This window comes from Pongo abelii, chromosome 1 (genome assembly GCF_028885655.2).
Source record: "Pongo abelii isolate AG06213 chromosome 1, NHGRI_mPonAbe1-v2.0_pri, whole genome shotgun sequence".
Lineage (NCBI taxonomy): Eukaryota > Metazoa > Chordata > Mammalia > Primates > Hominidae > Pongo > Pongo abelii.
Window position 1 is genome coordinate 206,447,581 of NC_071985.2, and position 22,735 is coordinate 206,470,315.

At 45.6% G+C, this 22,735-nt stretch overlaps 1 long non-coding RNA gene and 2 pseudogenes across 3 annotated transcripts in view; 1 reads left to right on the forward strand and 2 right to left on the reverse strand.

The window, feature by feature from the left end:
* Positions 1-4,600: 4,600 nt before the first annotated feature.
* LOC100448624 (nucleophosmin-like) lies at positions 4,601-5,549 on the reverse strand (annotated as a pseudogene).
* A 3,577-nt stretch (positions 5,550-9,126) lies between these two features.
* Positions 9,127-11,962, forward strand: LOC100448980 (MICOS complex subunit MIC19-like; annotated as a pseudogene).
* A 519-nt stretch (positions 11,963-12,481) lies between these two features.
* The window catches only part of LOC129051844 (uncharacterized), a 42,307-nt gene continuing 32,053 nt past the window's right edge, over positions 12,482-22,735 (reverse strand). For all 3 annotated transcript variants that reach the window (XR_008516340.1, XR_008516334.1, XR_008516336.1), the window contains 2 exons: positions 19,591-19,736; positions 12,482-12,757 (listed from right to left, as the gene is read on the reverse strand). This is a non-coding gene — a long non-coding RNA (uncharacterized LOC129051844). The remainder of the gene's footprint in view (positions 12,758-19,590; positions 19,737-22,735) is intronic.

Sequence of the window (22,735 nt, forward strand, 5' to 3'; positions counted from 1 at the left end):
CAGTTTTAATTCCAGTATGGTAAATATCAATAGACATAATCTACAAAAAACAGACATTTTTGGAGGGTTCTCCATAATTTTTAAGATTGTAAAGGAATCTTGGGACCACAAGGTTTCAGATGCTCTGCTAGTCAACAGCTTTCAACCTCTTTAACAATACCTTACAAAGAGAAATCCATTTTACATTGTGACCCAGTATCCACGTATATATGCAGATGTGTAATTGAATAAGAGTCTCACAAAACGGTATTCTGGTGCACTATTTGGGATGCACCAGGTGTTTTCTATTTCATTAAAAAAAATTAAATTGCTGATAACGGCTTACTAAATTGATTTCATGACCTGCTAATGAACAATGACCTGCAACTTGAAAAACCCTGCTCTAGGGTATAGATGAGTGGAAATATGGAAGGAAGCTGGAGCATGAGGAGGAGCCATTCCTGACAGAATGTGGTGTACACTTCATATTTGTGGAGGAAGTGGATGGATGCATGGTTCCTTGAGTTTCCAGTTCTCCGACTGTGTAACCTTTGCAAAAAGCCAGGAGGTTATTGTGAGGATCAAATTTTAAAAATGTAGGTGAAGTCTCTTTGTATACCGTAAAATACTACAGAGAGAAGAGGGACTGCTGTTAGAAGAAGCTGATAGAAAGTCTAGGCTGGGCACGGTGGCTCACACCTGTAATCCCAGCACTTTGGGAGGCTAAGGCGGGTGGATCACCTGAGATTGGGAGTTCGAGGCCAGCCTGACCAACATGGAGTAACACCGTCTCCACTAAAAATACAAAATTAGCCGGGTGTGGTGGCGCACACTGGTAATCCCAGCTTCTCGGGAGGCTGAGGCAGGAGAATCGCTTGAACCCAGGAGGCGGAGGTTGTGGTGAGCTGAGATTGCACCGTTGCACTCCAGCCTGGGCAACAAGAGCGAAATTCTGTCTCAAAAAAAAATTTTAAAAAAAAAGAAAGAAATATCAAGCCAGTTGTTTTCTTGACTTTGTTTTAGAATGAATCCCTTCTGCATCATCTAATACAAGGTTCATATATTCATCAAAACCAATGATACAGCCTTCTATCCGCATATTCACTTGCTCATAGAGCCACACCTGAATCTGGGATCTGTTTTGTAAATATCTGAAGAGAGGTTGATGGGCTGCACCATAACCTTCTGCACTTTCTGGCCCTGGCCATGGTACGCCGAAATGAAATCTCACAAAGAGGACACTGACCCACACGCTACCTCAGAGAGCAACTTCCAGAATAATAACTAACATTTCTTGAGTACTTACTGTTTGCCTGGTATGGTGCTAAACTTCAGTAATAAATGTTTAATTCATTTAATCCTTACCACAGTTTTATTGCGTGGGCACTGTCATGGATTGTCTTCACTTTACATACAAGGAAACTGAGGCTCAGAGAGCTAAGATAATTTACAAAGTTACTTAGTATAGTGAACTTTAATTTTTTTTTTCTTTTTTTTTTTTTTTGTTTGTTTTTTATAGATACGGGGTCTTGCTATGTTGCCCAGGCTGGTTTTAAACTCCTAGGCTCAAGCGATCCTCCTGCCTCAGCCTCCCAAAGTGCTGAGCACCATGCCCAGCCCCAGACTTTAAATTTTTGTTAGCTTGTTTGTCTATCCAGCATCTGATCTCTTTTCTTCTTTGAAGAACACCTGGATTTTCCTTAAGGAACCATGCCTCCCACACATTCAGTCCACGAGGTTTGGGAACTTGGCTTCACCTCTTGGATTCTAGGCTGCATATATAACTTTCCTACAACAATGGCAAAGAGGTATCTCTTTCCTCTGGGCTGGTAGCTATGAGGATATAACCCTAGAGCTACAGTAGCCACCTTGCCAATGCTGGGTGGAAGGTCATCTGAGGACAGATCAACACAGAGCAGGGCTGAGATGTTGCAGGGTGAGAGGTGCAGGAGGGAACAAAGGAGAGAGGGAGAGCTGATGACAAACTTTGAGCTCTCAGATCCACCGTGAAGACAGATACCCATGAACTTTTCAGTTAGAAGAGCCAGGACATTCCCTTTTATGCTTAAGTCAGTTAATTTAATTTAGTTATTTAACAAACACTTATGTAGAACTTACTAAGTGCCAAGAACTATTGTAGGCACTATACAAATATCAACTAATTTAGTCTTCATGACAACCCTATGAAAGGAGGTAATATAATTATTTTCATTTTATTTATTATTTATTTATTTATTTGATACAGAGTCTCTCTCTCCCTCTGTCACCCAGGCTGGAGTGCAGTGGTGTAATCATGGCTCTGCCACCTGGATCTCTTGGGGTCAAGCAATCGCTCCAGCTTAGCCTCCTGAGTAGCTTAGGACTACAGGCGTGTGCTATGACGCCTGGCTTTTTTTTTTTTTTTTTTTTAACTTTCTTTTTCTTTTTTTTAGAGACAGGAGTCTCACAATGTTGCCCAGGCTGATCTCAAACTCCTGAGCTCAAGTGATCTTCTTGCCTTGGCCTCCCAAAAGATTATAAGCGTGAGACAGTGCTCCTGGCCATAATTTATTTTTTAAATTTTGTATAGAGACAAGGGTCTCGCTGTGTTGCCAGGGCTGGTTTCAAAACCCTGGTCTCAAACAATCCTCCTACCTTGGCCTTCCGAAGTGCTAGGATTACAAGCATGAGCCACCACGCCCAGCCTATTTTCATTTTAAAGATGAGAAAACTGAGGCACAGGGAAGCTAAATAACTTGCCTGGGTCTTTGTTGGGGTGTTTACTTTTGGAAACTAGCCAGGATTTGCTCTCGTTCCAGATCCCACGTGCTGAATCCTTTGCCAGGATTTCTTAAACGCTCCTCATTTACCTTCCATCTTTATCATTATGACCATAGTCACAGACCTTCTACCAGGGCATCCAATCTTTTGGCTTCCTGGGCCACACTGGAAGAAGAATTGTCTTGGGCCACACTAACTAAACTAAACACTAACTAAAATACACTAATGATAGCTGATGAGCTTAAAAAAAAAAAAAACTCATAATTTTTTTTTTTTTTTTTTTAAGACAGAGTCTCACTCTGTCACCCAAGCTGGAATGCAGTGGCATGATCTCGGCTCACTGCAATCTCTGCCCCCTGGGTTCAAGTGATTCTCCTGCCTCAGCCTCCCGAGTAGCTGGGATTACAGGTGCCTGCTACTGCACTCGGCTATTTTTTGTATGTTTAGTAGAGACAGGGTTTCACCATCTTGGCCAGGCTGGTCTCGAACTCCTGACCTCGTGATCCGCCTGCCTCAGCCTCCCAAAGTGCTGGGATTACAGGCATGAGCTACTGTGCCTGGCCTAAAATCTCATAATATTTTAAGAAAATTTATGAATTTGTGTTGGGCCGCATTCAAAGCCATTGTGGGCCGTATGCAGCTCACAGGACGCAGGTCGCAAGTTGTACAAGTTATTGTTTTTTTTGAGACAGAGTCTCGCTCTGTCGCCCAGGCTGGAGTGCAGTGGCTCGATATCGGTTCACTGCAACCTCCGCCTCCCAGTTTCAAGCGATTCTCCTGTCTCAGCCTCCTAAGTAGCTGGGATTACAGGCACCCACCATCACGCCCGGCTAATTTTTGTATTTTTAGTTGAGATGGGGTTTCACCATGTTGGCCAGGCTGATCTCCAACTCCTGACCTCAGGTGATCCACCCATCACAGCCTCCCAAAGCACTGGGATTACACGCATGAGCCACTGCACCTGGCCTGACATTAACTATTTTTTTTCACTTTATTAAAATATTGAGTTTTATTTCACAGGTATATTTTTGTCTTCCCACAATTTCCATGTCTGACCACCGCTACTACTATGTCCTATCATAACATTCCATACATACTTAAAACCAAGCAAAGGGTGGAGTTCCATCTTTAAAAACTAAACAGGCATTTTGGACAACACATTCTTGGCAATGGAACCTGGACAACATTTATCAAACACGGTAGGGAAAGTTCTCACTCTGCATTATTAAAAGGACAGCCATGTGACTTTATAGCAGCATGTTGCTATAAAGTCACATGCACACGTATGTTTATTGCGGCACTATTCACAATAGCAAAGACTTGGAACCAACCCAAATGTCCAACAATGATCGACTGGATTAAGAAACTGTGGCACATATACACCATGGAATACTATGCAGCCATAAAAAATGATGAGTTCATGTCCTTTGTAGGGACATGGATGAAGCTAGAAACCATCATTCTCAGCAAACTATTGCAGGGACAAAAAACCAAGCACCACATGTTCTAACTCATAGGTGGCAATTGAACAATGAGAACACATGGATGCAGGAAGGGGAACATCACACACTGGGGACTGTGGTGGGGTAGGGGGAGGGGGGAGGGATAGCATTAGGAGATATACCTAATGCTAAATGATGAGGTGATGGGTGCAGCACACCAATATGGCACATGTATACATATGTAACAAACCTGCACGTTGTGCACATGTACCCTAAAACTTAAAGTATAATAATAATAAAATTAAAAAAAAAACTTTAATAAAAAAACATTTTATTCAAATTAAGTGAAATATTGTATGTATAAAATAAATTTTGCAATTGACAAACAAAAGTAAAAAAAAAGAAAAAAGGACAGCCAGATATCAACTGTTGCAGAAATGAAATATGATGGAAAATTTTTAACAAATTGTTGAAACTATTTTCTTAAAGAGACTTCCTCCACTGCCAGAGATCTTGAATAGCCTCTTGGTCAGTCATCCAGAAGCAATTCTTCACATAATTGATGAACTCGGCTTCCACCTTGGGAAGAGAACCACATTTTTCTATACTTGCTTGCATTTTTGCTTTAATGTCTTCTATAGAACTAGATCCTTTTGGTGTTTTAGGAGTTTTTTCCTGTTTTTTGAAGGATTCTTGTCCTTTTGATCTTGGTGTTGATGGTGGTTTTGAGTCTTTTCCATTCTGATTTGACTTGTGTGCATTTTTGGCTGGAGTATCTCATATAGATTTCTTCACTCGCGCTTTTTCTTCAGCTTCCTCATCATCAAAATCATCATCATCATCATCTTCATCATCATCATCTTCATCATCATCATCATCTTCATCAACAGCAAGTTTTACTTTTTTCTGTGGAAACTTGCTACCACCTCCAGGGGCAGACCGCTTTCCAGATATACTTAAGAGTTTCACATCCTCCTCCTCTTCATCTTCTGACTCTGCATCTTCCTCCACAGCTACTAAGTGCTGTCCACTAATATCCACTAGCCCTGAACCACACTTAAATCTTAAGACCACTGGTGGTGTTATTTCAAAGCCCCCAAGGGAAACCGTTGGCTGTGCAGACATTTTCAAAGTTGCCAGTGTTACTTTAATTGGACTGCCTTCGTAATTCATTGCCTCTGCTTCAACAATGTACAATTCATCCTTTGCACCAGCCCCTAAACTGACCATTCTTAAAGATAACTGGTGCTCATTTTCATCATTATCCCCCTTAAAGTGATCATCTTTGTCAGCCTTTAGTTCACAACCAAAAAGATAGTTCTGGGGCCTCAGGGGGCTCATGTCCCTGTCCATCGAATCTTCTATCGGGTGGCGGCACACACTTAGGTAGGACAGAAGGCGGACAGAGATAAACGAACGCTGCTCGAGAGAACAGCCACTCCAGATGGAATCATAACAGGAGACATTAACTATTAACATGTAAGATGTTTATCCATGTGACACCTAAAATTGCTGTGAGTAGTCCTGCCCCACTGTGTTGCCTCCCAGTTCACGTCACTGATGCTTAGTTTCTTCGTCTTTATAGGGCTAAGCATACATCCCTCATAGAACTGTTGTTTGAAACAAATGAGGAAAGAACTGAGGCATTGCTCTGTGGCTTATAAAGCATTAAATAGAAAGGAGGCACCATAGCTGTTAAGATGATACACTTCTTCAGGGCGAGAATGAGGATGTTGGTTTTTGACCTCGTAAGCCTCATTTTCTACCAGTCTCCTCTTGGCTAGCCTTACCAGGCTCCTTTTCTGTCTTAGGGTGTGCCCTGCCTTCTCTCACTGGAAGATTTTTGCTCAAGCATTCTCTCACACTGAAACACTCTTCCCTCTGTGGCAGATTGTGTTTTCCAAGAACGGCCATGGCAATATTTCTGCTCTTCCAGAATCTTGCCGCTCCCTCATCAAGAGATGGAGTCTGTTTTTGTTTCCCCTCCCCTTGAAATGGAATGGGACTCTTGTTGACCGCCTCAACAATTAGAAGACAGGAGACAGAATGCCGAGTGACTACTGAAGTTGGGTCATAAAAGGTGATATTACTTCTGCCTGAGTCTCTTTCTTGGGATGTTTGCCCTTGGAACCTAGTCCTGTGCTGAGGAAGCCCAAACTGGCCCACGTGGAGCAATCACTCAAAGAAGCCCATGTGCAGAGGAGCTGAGGCCCCTAGCCAACAGCAGACATCAACCACCATCTTTAGATGATTCCAGGTTTCAGCCTTTAAGTGCTCCAGCTAGTCCCCAGACACTGGCGCAGAGATAAGCTACCTGTGGTGTCTTGCCTGAATTCCTGACCCAGAGAACTCGTGATTGTAATAAACGGCTGTTTTATGCCAATAAGCATTGGAGAAATTTGGTATGCACCCATCATAACTAGAATACTTCCTCTCTTTGTCTGGCTGAGTCCTAAGTATCCTGCAGCTCTCAGCTAAAATGCCTGTTCTTTAGGAAGGCCTTTCTTTTTTTTTTTTTTTTTTTAGATGGAGTCTCGCTCTGTCACCCAGGCTGGAGTGCAGGGTTGCGATCTTGGCTCACCGCAACCTCTGCCTCCCGGGTTCAAGCGATTCTCCTACCTCAGTCTCCCGAGTAGCTAGGATTACAGGCACCCACCACCATGCCCTGTTAATTTTTTTTTTTTTTTTTTGTATTTTCAGTAGAGATGGGTTTCACCATTTGGCCAGGCTGGTTTCAAACTCCTGACCTCAAGTGATCCATCCATCTTGGCCTCCCAAAATGCTAGGATTACAGACATGAGCCACCGTGCCCGGCCAGGAAGGCCTTTCTTGAACAGGGCTAGGTTGGTTCCCTAGTCATAATCTCCCACAGTGTCCTCTACTTCCCCTTTTGTAACACCACATCTGTTGTGATGTTTTTCCCCACTATCTGCTTTGCCATACTCTGAGCCATACTCATGAAGGCCAGGACCAGGTCTGCCTATAGAATCTCCAGCAGCTAGCCTGGTAGATATGTGTACATGAGATGCTCTCAGTAAACACTTACCAGGTGAATGGACGAGTACTTTGCCCCACAGTGCCTGGCACAAATGCTTGGATGCAGCAAGAGATGGACCCATCCTTGAGGGTTTGGGAATTATTTCTGAAAATATTCCTAGCCAGGAGTGGTGGCTCTCGCCTGTAATCCCAGCACTTTGGGAGGCCAAGGTGGGCAGATCACCTGAGGTCAGGAGTTCAAGACCAGCCTGGCCAACATGGTGAAACCCCGTCTCTACTAAAAATACAAAGATTAGCCAGGCGTGGTGGCGCACGCCTGTAGTCCCAGCTACTCTGGAGGCTGAGGCAGGAGAATTGTTTGACCCAGGAGCCGGAGGTTGCAGTGAGCCAAGACCACACCACTTCACTCCAGCCTGGGTGACAGAGGGAGACCCTGTCTCAAAAAACAAAAAACAAACAAACAAAAAATGCCAAGCACGGTGGCTCATGTCTGTAATCCCAGCACTTTGGGAGGCCAAGGCGGGCGGATCACCTGAGGTCAGGAGTTCAAGGCCAGCCTGACCAACATGGAGAAACCTGATCTCTACTAAAAATACAAAATATTAGCTGGGCATGGTGGCGTGTGCCTGTAATCCCAGCTACTTGGGAGGCTGAGGCAAGAGAATCTCTTGAACCCGGGAGGCAGAGGTTGCAGTGAGCCGAGATTGTGCCACTGCACTCCAGCCTGGGCGACAGAGCGAGATTCTGTCTCAAAAAAAAAAAGAGAATATTCCTATGTAGGGTACTCCATTGCAGCCAAGGTGGTACCGAAACACTATGTAAATCCCTTGTTATTGCCATGAAAGATATCCAAGATATGTTGTTCATTAATAAAAAGTAAGTTTCAAGGAAGATTTTAGGCTTCCACTCTCACCTGGAATGAAGAAAGTGGCAAAGAACATTGCTCCTCCCTTAACAATGAGGAAAAGGCAGATAATTTATGAAGTCCTAATTTTTCTTAAGCTCATCAGAGAGCTAAGTTTGCAAGGCAACCAAGTCAATTGAATTTCAAAGAGATACAAGCCTCTCACAGATGTGATGGAACACACAAATTGCATTACCTTTGTCAGAGCATGGGGGAATGTGGTGGCTGCCATTCAAGTGGGTAAAAGAAAATCAGCTAAAGCTTAAAAAAAAGTTTAAGCACCAAGTGTGCGCCAGCATATCAGTTTGGTACAGACTGGGGCCTAGACACAAGGGGAGTTTGCACTCACTCCAAGCTCTTTTTCATGGGCCTCCAGTGGGTCCTCACAAGACTGGAGGCAGGGCAGGAGACCAGAGAGAGCCCCCTCAGTGGCGCGGGTGTGCAGGTGGTAGGCTGTAGTTGAGGGATGAGCATGAAGTCCCACAAGCTGCTTTTCAAGGGGGCAAAGGTGTCTGCGGGATGGAAAGCAGACCCTCTCATGCCACAGCTCACCAAAGATTTATTGCTTCTAGAAAGGAGTAGAAGCAAAACTCATTTGCCTTTGGTGTTGGGTGGGTAGGAAACACTCTCACCCCGTGACCCACTGCACCTGGGAGAAGGGTAGAAGCAAAAATCCTCTACATTTTCAGGGGGGCTGGAAGCCATCTGGAGCCCAGGATCCTACAGCAATAATAAGCTGAGAACTGCTAACACTGCAGATAACCAAAAATACATGGAGGAGAGGCAGGAATGCTGAGAAGGCTCCAGCCTAAGTCCTGGATGTATTGAGTCTGCCTAAGACGAAGGCTGGGTCAGGACAACAGAGAAACCCATCCCACTTCCTGAGGATCCCAGTACCAAGGAACAAGCAAAGGCAGTCTACCACAGGGGGAGACGTGGGAGCATGGGGAAGGAGCTCGGCTGGGGTGCAAGTGTGCAGGGGTGGCTGAAAGTTGACCAAGCAACAAACAAAAGCTGGGAAAAATCATTGTCAGCAGACCTACAATGAGAAAAGGTAAAGGAGATTCCTCATGCAGAAGGTATATGATACCAGATGGAACCTGGATCTACACAAAGAAATGAAGAGTACTGAAAATGGTAAAAATACAAGGTAAAGATGAAAAATATTATTCTTTTTTTTTTTTTATTTTGAGATGGAGTTTCACTCTTGTTGCCCAGGCTGGAGTGCAATGGCACTATCTCGGCTAACTGCAACCTCCGCCTCCCGAGTTCTAGCGATTCTCCTGCCTCAGCCTCCTGAGTAGCTGGGATTACAGGCATGCGCCACCACGCCCAGCTAATTTTTGTAATTTTAGCAGAGATGGGGTTTCACCACGTTGGTCAGGCTGGTCTCAAACTCCCAACTTTAGATGATCCACCCACCTCGGCCTCCCAAAGTGCTGGGATTACAGGTGTGAGCCACCACGCCTGGCCCATTATTCTTACTTTTAATCTCTTTAAAATATAATTGGCCAAGCGCAGTGGCTCACGCCTGTAATCCCAGCACTTTGGAATGCCAAGGTGAGAGGATTGCTTGAGCCCAGGAGTCCAAGACCAGCCTGGGTAATTTAGCGAGACTCTATCTTAAGAAAAAAAAGAAAAAGATTAAGAAGAGTACCAAAGGTGGTAGGAAGGAACTGGAAGTATATTGTTGTGAGGTTCTTGCAATATATGGGAAATGGTTTAATATTATTTGAAAGTAGATTCTGGGCCAGGTGCGGCGGCTCATGTCTGTAATCCCAGCACTTTGAGAGTCCGAGGCGGGCAGATCACGAAGTCAGGAGTTGAGGCCAACCTGACCAATATGGTGAAACCCTGTATCCACTAAAAATACAAAAATTAGCTGGGCTTAGTGGCACATGCCTGTAGTCCCAGCTATTCAGGAGGCTGGGGCAGAAGAATCGCTTGAATCCGGGAGGTGGAAGTTGCAGTGAGCTGAGATCACACCATTGCACTTCAGCCTCGGCAACAGAGCGAGACTCTGTCTCAAAAAAAAAAAAAAAAAAAAGTAGACTGTGGTAAGTTAAATATATGCATTGTAAGTCCTAGGGTAACCACTGAAAATTTAAAAATAGGTATAACTTGTAAGCCAATACTGGAGATAAAGTGAAATTTTTTTTTTTTTTGAGACAGAGTCTTGCTCTGTCACCCAGGCTGGAGTGCAGTGGTGCAATCTTGGCTCACTGCAACCTCTGCCTCCCTGGTTCAAGTTTATGACCAGCCTGGGCAACATAGCAAGATCTCATCTCTACTTTTTTTTTGGTAGAGACAGAGTTTTGCCATGTTGTTGCCCAGGCTGATCTTGAACTCCTGAGCTCAAGTAATCTGCCTGCTACTCAGCTACTCAGGAGGCTGAGGCAGGAGAATCGCTTGAACCTGGGAGGTGGAGGCTGAGATTGCGCCAATGCACTCCAGCCTGAGTGACAGAGCAGGACTCCGTCTCAAAAAAAAAAAAGAGGGGGATTTTTCCTCTCAGAAGTCCCCCCTCTCTCACTAGAGAGAGAGCTGTTTTCCTTTCTTTCTCTTTCTCTTGCCTATTAAACCTCTGCTCCTAAACTCCTCATGTGTGTCCATGTCCTAAATTTTCTTGGCATGAGATGATGAACCCTAGGTACTTACCCAGACAACATAGTTGCTTAATATTGGGGACCTTGTCCAGGATACCAAGGTACATCATTCATTGAAACAGTGAGTAGGGGCCGTGGCCTTGCTCCCGCTGTGCGGGAAAAGAATCCAGGCCCTTCCACGCGCGTGTGGGCGCGGGGGCCCCGAAGTGCTCGTGGTTCCGCGCTTGGTCTCCGCTGGGGCAGGAACCGGGGCCACGGGTGGGACTACCAGCACCCGCCGGGTCACCTTCGAGGCGGACGAGAATGAGAACATCACCGTGGTGAAGGGCATCCGGCTTTCGGAAAATGTGATTGATTGAATGAAGGAATCCTCTATCTGGTTCGAAGTCTCAGCGGTATTCTGGTGCTTATGGTGCCTCAGTTTCTGATGAAGAATTGAAAAGAAGAGTAGCTGAGGAGCTGGCATTGGAGCAAGCCAAGAAAGAATCTGAAGATCAGAAACGACTAAAGCAAGCCAAAGAGCTGGACCGAGAGAGGGCTGCTGCCAATGAGCAGTTAACCAGAGCCATCCTTTGGGAGAGGATATCTAGCCAGGAGGAATGCACTAAGGCAAAGCACCTGGCTAGGCAGCTGGAAGAGAAAGACCGAGTGCTAAAGAAGCAGGATGCATTCTACAAAGAACAGCTGGCTAGACTGGAGGAGAGGAGCTCAGAGTTCTACAGAGTCACCACTGAACAATATCAGAAAGCTGCTGAAGAGGTGGAAGCAAAGTTCAAGTGGTATGAGTCTCATCCAGTCTGTGTGATCTGCAGGCCAAAATTCTTCAGTGTTACCGTGAGAACACCCACCAGACTCTCAAATGCTCCGTTCTGGCCACCCAGTATATGCACTGTGTCAATCATGCCACACAGAGCATGCTTGAGAAGGGAGGATAAAAACCTTCAGAATGAGCAAAACATCATCAACGTTAATTCCAGAGATGGAACATTTTTTTCCTAGTGAGAAAACAACCCGTTTGAAGAGAAGACCACTAATGAGAAGACCACTAAAGAGAGACACCAAGAATGGATTCAGCAGAGTCATTTCACATTTTGAACAGCAGCAATTTGAAGGGCCAAAGCCTTGATCAGGGATCAGTCATTAAGGGACACTCTTCACTATTAGTAAACCCTCTTATGATGATTAAAAGAGAAGGGCAGCCCTCTCCACCTTTTGGTACTTTCTATTCAACTTCCACTGACCATAAAATGTTTCTCTTCTGAACAAGCCCCATCATTTGGGTGAAACTCCACCCTAACAAAGTAGGATGGGGTGGGGGGCTAAATTAATTGGAGTGGGCGAGGAGAGAGCCAGAAAACATAGATCTGGGGGCAGCAGTGCTGGGTGGAGAGAGCCAGAAAACAGATCTGGAGGCAGCAGTGCTGGATGGAATTGTCTAGGCTGTGGCATGTTGGTTTTGTTTCTCTTTCTTTTCTCCTTTGATTATATAAGAGCTATTTCATTTTAACTTATTATGGTGATTATAGAGTCAAGAAGACAAAAAGAGAAAATGTACCTCTTCTACTAGAATAATGTTTATGATTACAAGTGAGATAAGGTATTTTTATCAATATGAAGGCAACCTTGGCTGATATAACCTCTATAGTGAATACTCACATCTTTACTTCACTCACTATCAATAATAAATATATTTTCTGACAAAGACTGGCAAAAAAACAAAACAAACAAAAAAAAAAAACAAAAAAAAAAAACAGTGAGTAGAGGAGCATACTCCAAGTCTGTCCTTTCATTTTGGGGCTCTCAGATTTTATTTTATTTATTTTATTTTATTTTGAGGCAGGATCTTCCTCTGTGACCCAGGCTGGAATGCAGTGGTATAATCTCAGCTCACAGCAACCTCCACCTCCCAGGTTCAAATGGTTCTCCTGCCTCAGCCTCCCAAGTAGCTGGGATTACAGGCCTGCACCACCATGCTGAGCTAATTTTGTATTGTTAGTAGAGATGGGGTTTTGTCATGTTGGCCAGGCTGGTCTTGAACTTCTGATGTCAGGTGATCTGTCCGCCTCAGCCTACCAAAATGATGGGATACCAGGTGTGAGCCACACCGTGTCAGGCCTCCATTTTAGAACCAAATCAAATCACTAACAGGCATCCTTCAGCCATTTAAGAATGCGATTAGCATGGCTGTGTTCTTAAAGACTTAGATGTGAGGCTTGCTGAGAATACGGAGAATCCCCCAGTACCCACAGATTGCTGGGCATATTAGCCATGTTTGAACCAGCTTCCTTTCACAGAGGACTTAGCTGTCATGTGGGGCTGGAAGAGGTCCTGGAAGTAACTGAGGATTTCTGGCTGAGGCTACCCACTGGTGTTATCCAAAGGCTTATAGACTGACCCCAGCCTCTGACCACCCGATGGGGTGTCAGCAACAGGATCTCCAGCTTTTCTATCGTAATCTCCTTCTTTTCTGTCCATGACTGCCATGTCTCCTATCCTTTCTGTGTATGCAGACAGCACCTCCTCAAGCCTGCATATAAAATCCAGTGCATCCACCACTGGCCAGCCTTTTCCTCTCAGAAGTCCCCTCTCTTTCACTAGAGAAGAGAGCTGTTTTCCTTTCTCTTTCTCTTACCTATTAAACTTCTGCTCCTAAAAAACAAAAAACAAACCAAAACAAAACAAAACCCAGGCACAGTGGCTCACACCTGTAATCCCAGCATTCTGGGAGGCTGAGGCGGGCGAGCCATTTGAGATCAGGAGTTCGAGACCAGCCTGGCCAACATGGTGAAACCCCATCTCTACTAAAAATACAAAAAAATGAGCTGAGCATGGTGGTGCATGCCTGTAATCTCAGCTATTCGAGAGGCTGAGGCCGGAGAATCACTTGAGTCTGGGAGGCAGAGGTTGCAGTGAACGAAGATCATGCCACTGCACTCTAGCCTGGGTGACAGAGTGAGACTCCATCTCAAACAAAAAAAGAAAAATATAAAAACGAGGCTGGGCGCGGTGGCTTACGCCTGTAATCCCAGCACTTTGGGAAACCGAGGCGGGCACATCACCTGAGGTCAGCAGTTCGAGACCAGCATGGCCAATATGGTGAAACCCCCGTCTCTATTAATAATACAAAAATTAGCTGGGCGCGGTGACACGCGCCCATAGTCCCAACTACTCGGGAGGCTGAGGCAGAAAAATCACTTGAACCCTGGAGGCGGAGGTTGCAGTGAGCTGAGATCACGTCATTGCACTCCAGCCTGGGCAACAAGAGCAAAACTCCATCTCAAAAAAAAAGAAAAAGAAAAAGAAAACCAGATCTAGACTAGTCCTACACTCTATGGTCAGGAAGACTGAGACCCAGAAATACATCAGTGACTTGAGTAAGATCACACCATGCAATGAGTGGGAATCTGTAGATGTGATTTGGTGAGCATTACAGGTTAAGTGCACCAGACTTAGAAACAGACAGACCTGGGTCTCTGGTACTGACTTAACCACAAAATTCTACAACTTGGATAACTTCTCTGGACCTCATATCTCTTCTGTAAAAGGAGGCGTTTACTTTGCATTTCTCTGCTGTAAAATCTCTTCTAATCCTTCACATCCAGAGGTTCTAATTTGGTACTTTGTGTGCCCTCCTCTCACAGTGCCACCTCGTGGCTCACTATGAACCCTGCATCTTCTCTTCCTGAATTAAAATCTTTGTCATAGAGGATTGAAACCCTTGTGAGTAATAGCAGACCATTCCCTTACTGTGAGTGATGTGGCTAACAGATCCCACTCCGATCTACTTTCCATGTGTAAGATGTGGGCATCACTTCAGTGCTGACACAACTAGAAGATGTCGCAGGGCTTTTCCTGACCACCTGTCACACCCTGCATTCACAGAACCAGGGCTTTGTGACAGTGCTTTGGTGGAGCTGTATCTTAATTTTCATTTTAAAAGTCTCCTCCTGGCTGGGTGCGGTGGCTCACGCCTGTAATCCCAGCATTTTGGGGGGCCGAGGCGGGAGGATCACCTGAGGTCAGGAGTTCAAGACCAACCTGGCCAACATGGTGAAACCCCATCTCTACTAAAAATATAAAAATTAGCCAGGCATGGTGGTGGGCCCCTGTAATCCCAGCTACTCAGTAGGCTGAGGCAGGAGAATTGCTTGAACCCAGGAGATGGAGGTTGCAGTGAGCCGACACGGTGCCACTGCACTCCAACCTGGGTGACAGGGTGAGGCTCCATCTCAAAAAAAAAAAAAAAAAGTCTCCTCTTGTCCGGGCGCAGTGGCCCATGCCTGTAATCCTAGCACTTTGGGAGGGCGAGGCAGACAGATCACCTGAGGTCAGGAGTTCAAGACCAGCCTGGCTAACATGGTGAAATCCCATCTCTACTAAAAATACAAAAATTAGCTGGGCATGGTGGCAGGCACCTGTAATCCCAGCTACTTGGGAAGCTAAGGCAGGAGAATCACTTGAACCTGGGAGGCAGAGGTTGCAATGAGCTGAGATTTCACCACTGCACTCCAGCCTGGGCAACAAGAGTGAAACTCTGTCTCAAAAATAAAATAAAATAAAATAAAAGTCTCCTCCTGCCCTGTGTCTGGTCTGTGGCATGACACTCACCTCCTTTGCCAGGCCCCAAGTTTGATTTATTTTTTCTCTTTCTCTGGACACAGCTCAGCTTATGACCAAGAGAGGAAACGGCAGGAGGAAGGCCATGAGCCTGTTAACATCAAGCTGGGGGAAGTGCCAGAAAGATTCCCAAGGTCCCTAACCTCAACAGCTCTGTGACCTTGGACAAGTTATTTCATTTTTCTTTTTCTTTTTTTTTTTTTTTTTGAGACGGAGTCTCGCTCTGTCACCCAGGCTGGAGTGCAGTGGCACGATCTCAGCTCACTGCAACCTCCGCCTCCCGGGTTCAAGCAATTCTCCTGCCTCAGCCTCCCGAGTAGCTGGGACTACAGGCGCACGCTGCCACGCCCAGCTAATTTTTTGTATTTTATTAGAGACGGGGTTTCACCATGTTGCCCAGGCTGTTCTCGAACTCCTGAACTCAGGCAATCCGCCCGCCCTGGCCTCTCAAAGTGCTAGGATTACAGGTGTGAGCCACCGCGACCGGCAAGTTATTTAATTTTTCTAAGCCTTAGGTTGTATCGTGGAGATAAAATTACTTCTCTCCCAGGTAGTTCTGAGAATTAGAAATATAGCTATGCGGGCCAGGTGTGGTGGCTCAAGCCTGTAATCCCAGAACTTTGGGAGGCCGAGGCAGGCGGATCACGAGGTCAGGAGTTCGAGACCAGCCTGGCTAATATGGTGAAACCCCATTTCTACTAAAAATACAAAAATTCGCCAGGCGTGGTGGCGCATGCCTGTAGTCCCAGCTACTTGGGAGGCTGAGGCAGAAGAATCACTTGAACCTGGGAGGTGGAGGTTGCAGTGAGCCAAGATCGCGCCACTACACTCCAGCCTGGGTGACAGGTGACAGAGTGAGACTCCGTCTCAAAAAAAAAAAAAAAAAGAAAAAGAAAAAGAAATACAGCTATGCGTTACTTAACAACAAGGATACATTCTGAGAAATGTGTTATTAGGCGATTTCATCGTGTAAACATCATAGAGTTTACTTACACAAACCTAGATAGTATGGCCTCCTACACATCTAGGCTATATGGCATAGCCTATTGCTTCTAAGCTACAAACCTATACACCATGTTAGCATACCGAACACTGTAGGCAATTGTAACACAGTGGTATTTGTGTATCTAAACACACCCAAACATAAAAAAGGTACAATAAAAACATGGTATTCCAATCTTATGGAACCACTGCTGTATATGTGGTCTGTAGTTGAGTAAAACATCATTATGCAGTGCCTGACTGTAATATATGTAAAGTAATTAGTGCATAGTAGGTGATAAATAAATGGTAGTTGGTTATAATCACATACACCTTCTATTTGCTCACCACTAATCTCTGAACTCCAGGGGATGCGGAAGAGCTAGAGAAGAGAACCTAGCTGGCTTCCACACTGGTTGCAGAGAGCAGATCACTGGAGGCAGGATATAATGAAATGCAAATGGCAGGTCACGGCCTGTGAGTGCTGCAGGAGCACAGTGCCAGCAGAGAATAATCATCCTCACGTCTCCATAACACATCGCAGTGTTTACATTGTCCTTTAACATCTTTCTTTCTTTTTTTTTTTTTGAGATGGAGTTTCGCTCCTGTCGCCTAGGCTACAGTGCAATGGCACGATCTTGGCTCACTGCAACCTCTGCCTCCCAGGTTCAAGCAATTCTCCTGCCTCAGCCTCCTGAGTAGCTGAAATTACAGGCACGTGCCACCACGCCCTACTAATTTTTGTGTTTTTAGTAGAGACAGGGTTTCGCCGTGATCCGTTCGCCTTGGCCTCCCAAAGTGATGGGATTCTAGGCGTGAGCCACTGCGCCCAGCCAATTGTCCTTTAACATTTATAATTTTACTTATAACAACTGTGAGGTAGATATTAATGTTATCATCTCCATTTTACAGTGACATGCCCAAGGTTGTATCACTAAGAAGTGGCAGAGGTGGCTTGAGCTTGGGGCATCCTCACTTAGAGTCTGCCTTCTTTTTACTCCCCAGAGAGTTTTCTAGATAACGAGTCTAGAAAGATAGGTCTTGAAGGGTGAGAGGCATCAGAGAAGCAGAGAAGGCTATTTAAGCAGTGACACCAATCAAGAAACGGAAAAGGGTGGAAATTGGACCAGTGACCACTGGCAGTCCTCCAGATAGGGAGAATGCCCTGATTCTATACCCTAAGATATACTAAGGACCTCTAGCCCAGCCTAGTTGGACAGAAGAAGTCAGGGAGGCTTTCCTGGAGAAAGCAACATCTGAGCTGAGGCCTGAATGATGAGCAGGAGTTGGCCTGAGCTCCCAGGCAAAATAACTATCAGGAGCACATTTGGGGAACTGGAAATAGTTCAAACAGGCAGGAGCAGAGTATGGCTAAGAATGAGGCTGTGGTCAGATGGGGCAGGGCTTTGCAACCCACATTAAGATCTTGGGCTTTATCTCAGGCCACTAAGGACTCAATGCTTTGTTTACCGAGGCAATTTGAGCTTTAGACCAATCACTGATTGCAATGTGGAGACTGACTAGCAGGGGCCAAACTGGAGGCAGGAGGCTGGTGAGAAAGTTGGTGCAGTAACCCAGAGAAAATAGGAGGGTTGCCTGGTAGAGGGGGTGTAGCAAAGATTGGGAGATATGAGCAGATTTAGGAGATAATTAAGAGGCAGAATGGAGGCCAGGCACGGTGGCTCATGCCTATAACCCCAGAATTTGGGAGGCAGAGGTGGGAGGACTACTTGAGCCCAGAAGTTCGAGACCAGCCTGGGCAACAGAGTGAGACCCTGTCCCAAAAAAGTTTTAAAAAGAGGCAGAGTGGACTGGAGTTGGTGATTAATTGAACACTGGAAGTAATGGGGAGTCGGGGGGCAGAGGTGGGAGAAAGAAGGAGGAGGTGAGGGTATCTTCCAGTTCCTGGCTGGAGCAGCTGGTTGGGTGGCTGTATCAATCCCTGGGCTGGGGAAGATGAGGGAGAAGTCCCTGAAGAGAGGACAAAGGAGCAAGGCTTTGAGGGGTAAGACGAATTTAGCAGCTGATGGAAGTGGAAGTGTCAAATACTCTTAGTGAAAGCAAGCTGAATTTTCCGTTTGTATTCATTCAACACATATTTGTGACTGGGGGTGGGGGCTCATGCCTGTAATCCCAGCACTTTGGGAAGCTGAGATGGGTGGATCACTTGAGGCCATGAGTTCAAGACCAGCCTGGCCAACATGGTGAAACCTCTGCCCCCACTTAAAATACAAAAATTAGTGAGGCATGGTGGCAAAGGCATGTAATCCCAGCTACTCAGGAGGCTAAAGCAGGAGAATCGCTTGAACCTGGGAGTTGGAGGTTGCAGTGAGCCGAGATCGTGCCACTGCACTGCAACCTGGGTGACAGAGCAATACTCTGTCTCAAAAAAACAAAAAACAAAAAACAAAAAACAAACAAACAAACAAAACCCCACATATTTGTTAGGGGCCTACTATATGTCAGGCACCATCCCAGGCATTGAGAATACAGCAGTGAACAAAACAGACCAGGTCCTGTCCTCCTGGAGTTTACATTCTAGTGGGTGGAGACAGACAATAAGCAAAGAAATGTCTATAAATATGTCAAGGCGTGGTAAGTGCTATGAAGACAAATTAGACTGATTATGAGGCTACACATGGAGGTTGTCATTTGGATAGTGTGATCAGAAAAGGCTTCTCTGGTTTTTAGGCAGAGACCTGAATGAAGTGAGGAGGGACACATGCAGATATGGGGACGCACCCTTCTGGGCAAAAAGAAGGGCGTGGCTTTGAGGTGAGAGATTCTCTCCATGCTGTGACCACTCCAGTCATGGCAGGGGTCAGAAATGGGCGCTGAATACCCTGAAAGGAATAAGGATTTTACTATAAAACCATTTCCTTCTCCCCTGAAAGATGAAATTCCCCCAGAGCACTTTTAAACCCATGCAGTCTTCTGAAGACTTGAATTGGTTTTGCTCTTTGCCAGCTCTATCACATACTAGTTGCATAAACCTGGGCACATCATTACCTTCTCCAAGCCTCAGTTTTCTCATTTATAAAATGGGTATACTAATACAGATTTGCCATGAGGAACAAATGAAGTTATGCATACAGTGCCTGGCACAGAACAGATTGTTTAATAATGTTAGCCTTTTGTTAACAACCAGGATGGAGAAAACTGGCTTAATTGGGGTGTGAGAATCTAATTAATTCTAGCCTTGAACTCTCATTGCTGCTATTGCTGGCAGGAAAAAAGTACACAAATACATTTATTCCCCTTCAACTCCTTTTTCTATCCAACTTCCTTCCCCCCAGCTTCTGACCTGGGCATATGTGTGGTTTCAAGAAGGCCTGTTGAAGAGAGAATTGACAATTCTCCTGGTGGCGCAATATTCTGGTTTAGTCTTGAAGCCCCGTCTTCTTCTGCTGCTGAGCCCCCTTCCTCCACCGATGTACTGGACTTATCTCACTGGGGGAGGAGAGAGTGAGCAGAGCGGGTGTGGTGGAAGAAATGACTCAACATAGAACTTGTGGAATTTTGCATAAGGCTCCACCCTGCAACTCCCTGCCCAAGGGGTCTCTGTGCTGGGTCGGTGGAATGGTGCCAGCCCTAACCAGGTGTGGCATGTTGAGATTCTAAATGTTGAGCCTCACCGGTAGTCTCAGCTACTCAAGAGACTGAGGCAGAAGGATCACTGGAGCACAGGAGTTTGAAGTTGCAGTGAGGTATATGATTGCGCCACTGCACTCCAGCCTGGGCAACAGAGCGAGAATAAAAAATAAATGTTGAGGGTCAGGCGTGGTGGCTCACACCTGTAATCTCAGCACTTTGGGAGGCCAAGGCAGGTGGAGGCCAGGAGTTCGAGACCTGGCCAACACAGTGAAACCCTGTCTCTACTAGTTGGGTGTGGTGGCACGCATCTGTAATCCCAGCTACTCTGGAAGCTGAGGCATGAGAAACATTTGAATCTGGGAGGCGAGGGTTACAGTGAGCCGAGATTGCGCCACTGCAGCTTGCGGGACAGAGACTGCTTCTCAAAACAAACAAAAAAAGAAATGTTGAGTCTTTAAAGACACCTGAACAAGGCTAGGGCAGGTGTGGGCAATGGAGGTGATCATCTTTATGCTAGTGACTTAGAGTCATGCCAGAACTAGGCCTCTGGAGGCAAAAAAGGAAGAGCACGTGGAAGGGAGGGGCAGTGGGTAGGGGGCGGAAAGGATCGAGGGAAGCTGGACTGTGTGACCTTGGCTGAATCACTATGTAATCAGGCCACACCCTTGCTCAATAGCCTTCAATGACTCCCCATGCCACAGGATAAAGTCCCAAAAACTTAACCCTGATCCAACCTACAATTTCATTTGGCTTACTACTCTACTCCACCCCTTCCCCATGCTTCCTGAAATGCAGCCTCAGAGGTCTCTGCTTGGTCTCTTTTCTTTTTTTTTTTTTTTTCTTTTTCATTTTTTTTCTTTGTTATTCAACCAGAGCCAAGTCAGAATCTTTTTTTTATTATTGCCTTTCCCCCAGGATTCCTAATATGATACACACAATATATAATATCTATGTTTAATAAACTTTTTATTTGGAATCATTTTAGATTTACAGAGAAGTTGCAGAGATAGTCAAGGGAGCTGGGTGCAGCGGCTCACCCCTGTAATCTCAAATCTCAGCACTCTGGGAGGCTGAGGTGGGAGGATCCCTTGAGGCCAGAAGTTTGAGACCAGCCTGAGCGACATAGCAAGACTCTGTCTCTCTTTTTTTTTTTTTGAGACAGAGTCTTGCTCTGTCACTCAGGCTGCAGTGCGGTGCTGCAGTCTTGGCTCACTGCAACCTCCACCTCCTGAGTTCAAGCGATTCTCCTGCCTCAGCCTCCTGAGGAGCTGGGATTAACAGCCCGGCTGATTCTGTCTTTAAAAAAAAAAAAAAAAAAAGGCCAGGCGCGGTGGCTCACGCCTGTAATCCCAGCACTTTGGGAGGCCAAGGCAGGCGGATCACGAGGTCAGGAGATCGAGATCATCCTGGCTAACATGGTGAAACCCCGTCTCTATTTAAAAATACAAAAAAATTAGCCGGGCGTGGTGGCAGGTGCTGTAGTCCCAGCTACTTGGGAGGCTGAGGCAGGAAAATGGCCTGAACCCAGGAGGCGGAGCTTGCAGGGAGCCAAGATGGCACCACTGCACTCCAGCCTGGGCAACAGAGCAAGACTCTGTCTCACAAAAAAAAAAAAAAAAAAATCAGGAGGCTGGCGCAGTGGCTCATGCCTGTAATCCCAGCACTTTGCAGAAAAAGCCTAAAGACGAAACAAAGTCAGCATTATTTTACCATCTAGGGGAAAACTTCCTATCAGAGTGGTCTGAGGATGGAATAGGATCCCTGTAAGTCTGTGCTTCATTCACCAGCCCAATGTGGCTAATGAGCACATGAAATTGTCTACATGGAGATGATTTTTTAAATTTATTATTTATTATGATGATGACTATTTTTGAGACAGGTTCTTGCTCTGTCACCCAGGCTGGAGTGCAGTGGCTCGATCATGGCTCACTGCAGCCTTGACCTCCTGGGCTCAAGCAGTCCTCCCACCTCAGCCTCCTTAGTAGCTGGGATTATAGGCATGTGCCACCATGCCCAACTAATTTTTGTATTTTTTATAGAGACAGAGTCTTGCCATCTTGCCCAGGCTGGTCTCGAACTCCCAGACTCATACAGTTGTCCCACTTTGACCTCCCAAAGTACTAGGATTACAGGCGTGAGCCACCACACCTGGCAAGACAATTTAATACAAAAAAAACTCCATAACAATTTTTTATAATCAGATCATGTTGAAAGATAATATTTCAGATTTGCTGAGTTAAATAAAACATATTATTAAAATTAATTTCACCTCTTTCTTTTTACTTTTTTGGTAGTTACCAGAATGTGTTCAATTATCTACATGGCTTGTGTTAGATATATTTGAGCACTGAATAGATTTGGGTGTAGGGTGGCAGGTGGTGGTAGCGGAGTTTGGATTAGGTGATTTTCTTTTAATTACTAAAAAGTATGTTTTGTTGGCCGGGTGCGGTGGCTCACGCCTCTAATCCCAGCACTTTGGGAGGCTGACGGGGGCAGGTCATGAGGTCAGGAGCTCAAGACCATCCTGGCTAACACGGTGAAACCCCATCTCTACTAAAAATACAAAAAAATTAGCTAGGCGTGGTGGTGGGTGCCTGTAGTCCCAGCTACTTGGGAGGCTGAGGCAGGAGAATGGCATGAATCCGGGATGCAGAGCTTGCAGGGAGCCAAGATGGCGCCACTGCACTCCAGCCTGGGCGACAGAGCGAGATTCCGTCTCAAAAAAAAACAAAAGTATGTTTTGTTTTGTGGGTTTTTTTTTTTTTCGAGACGGAGTCTCGCTCTGTCTCCCAGGCTGGAGTGCAGTGGTGCCATCTCGGCTCACTGCAACCTCTGCCTCCTAGGTTCAAGCAATT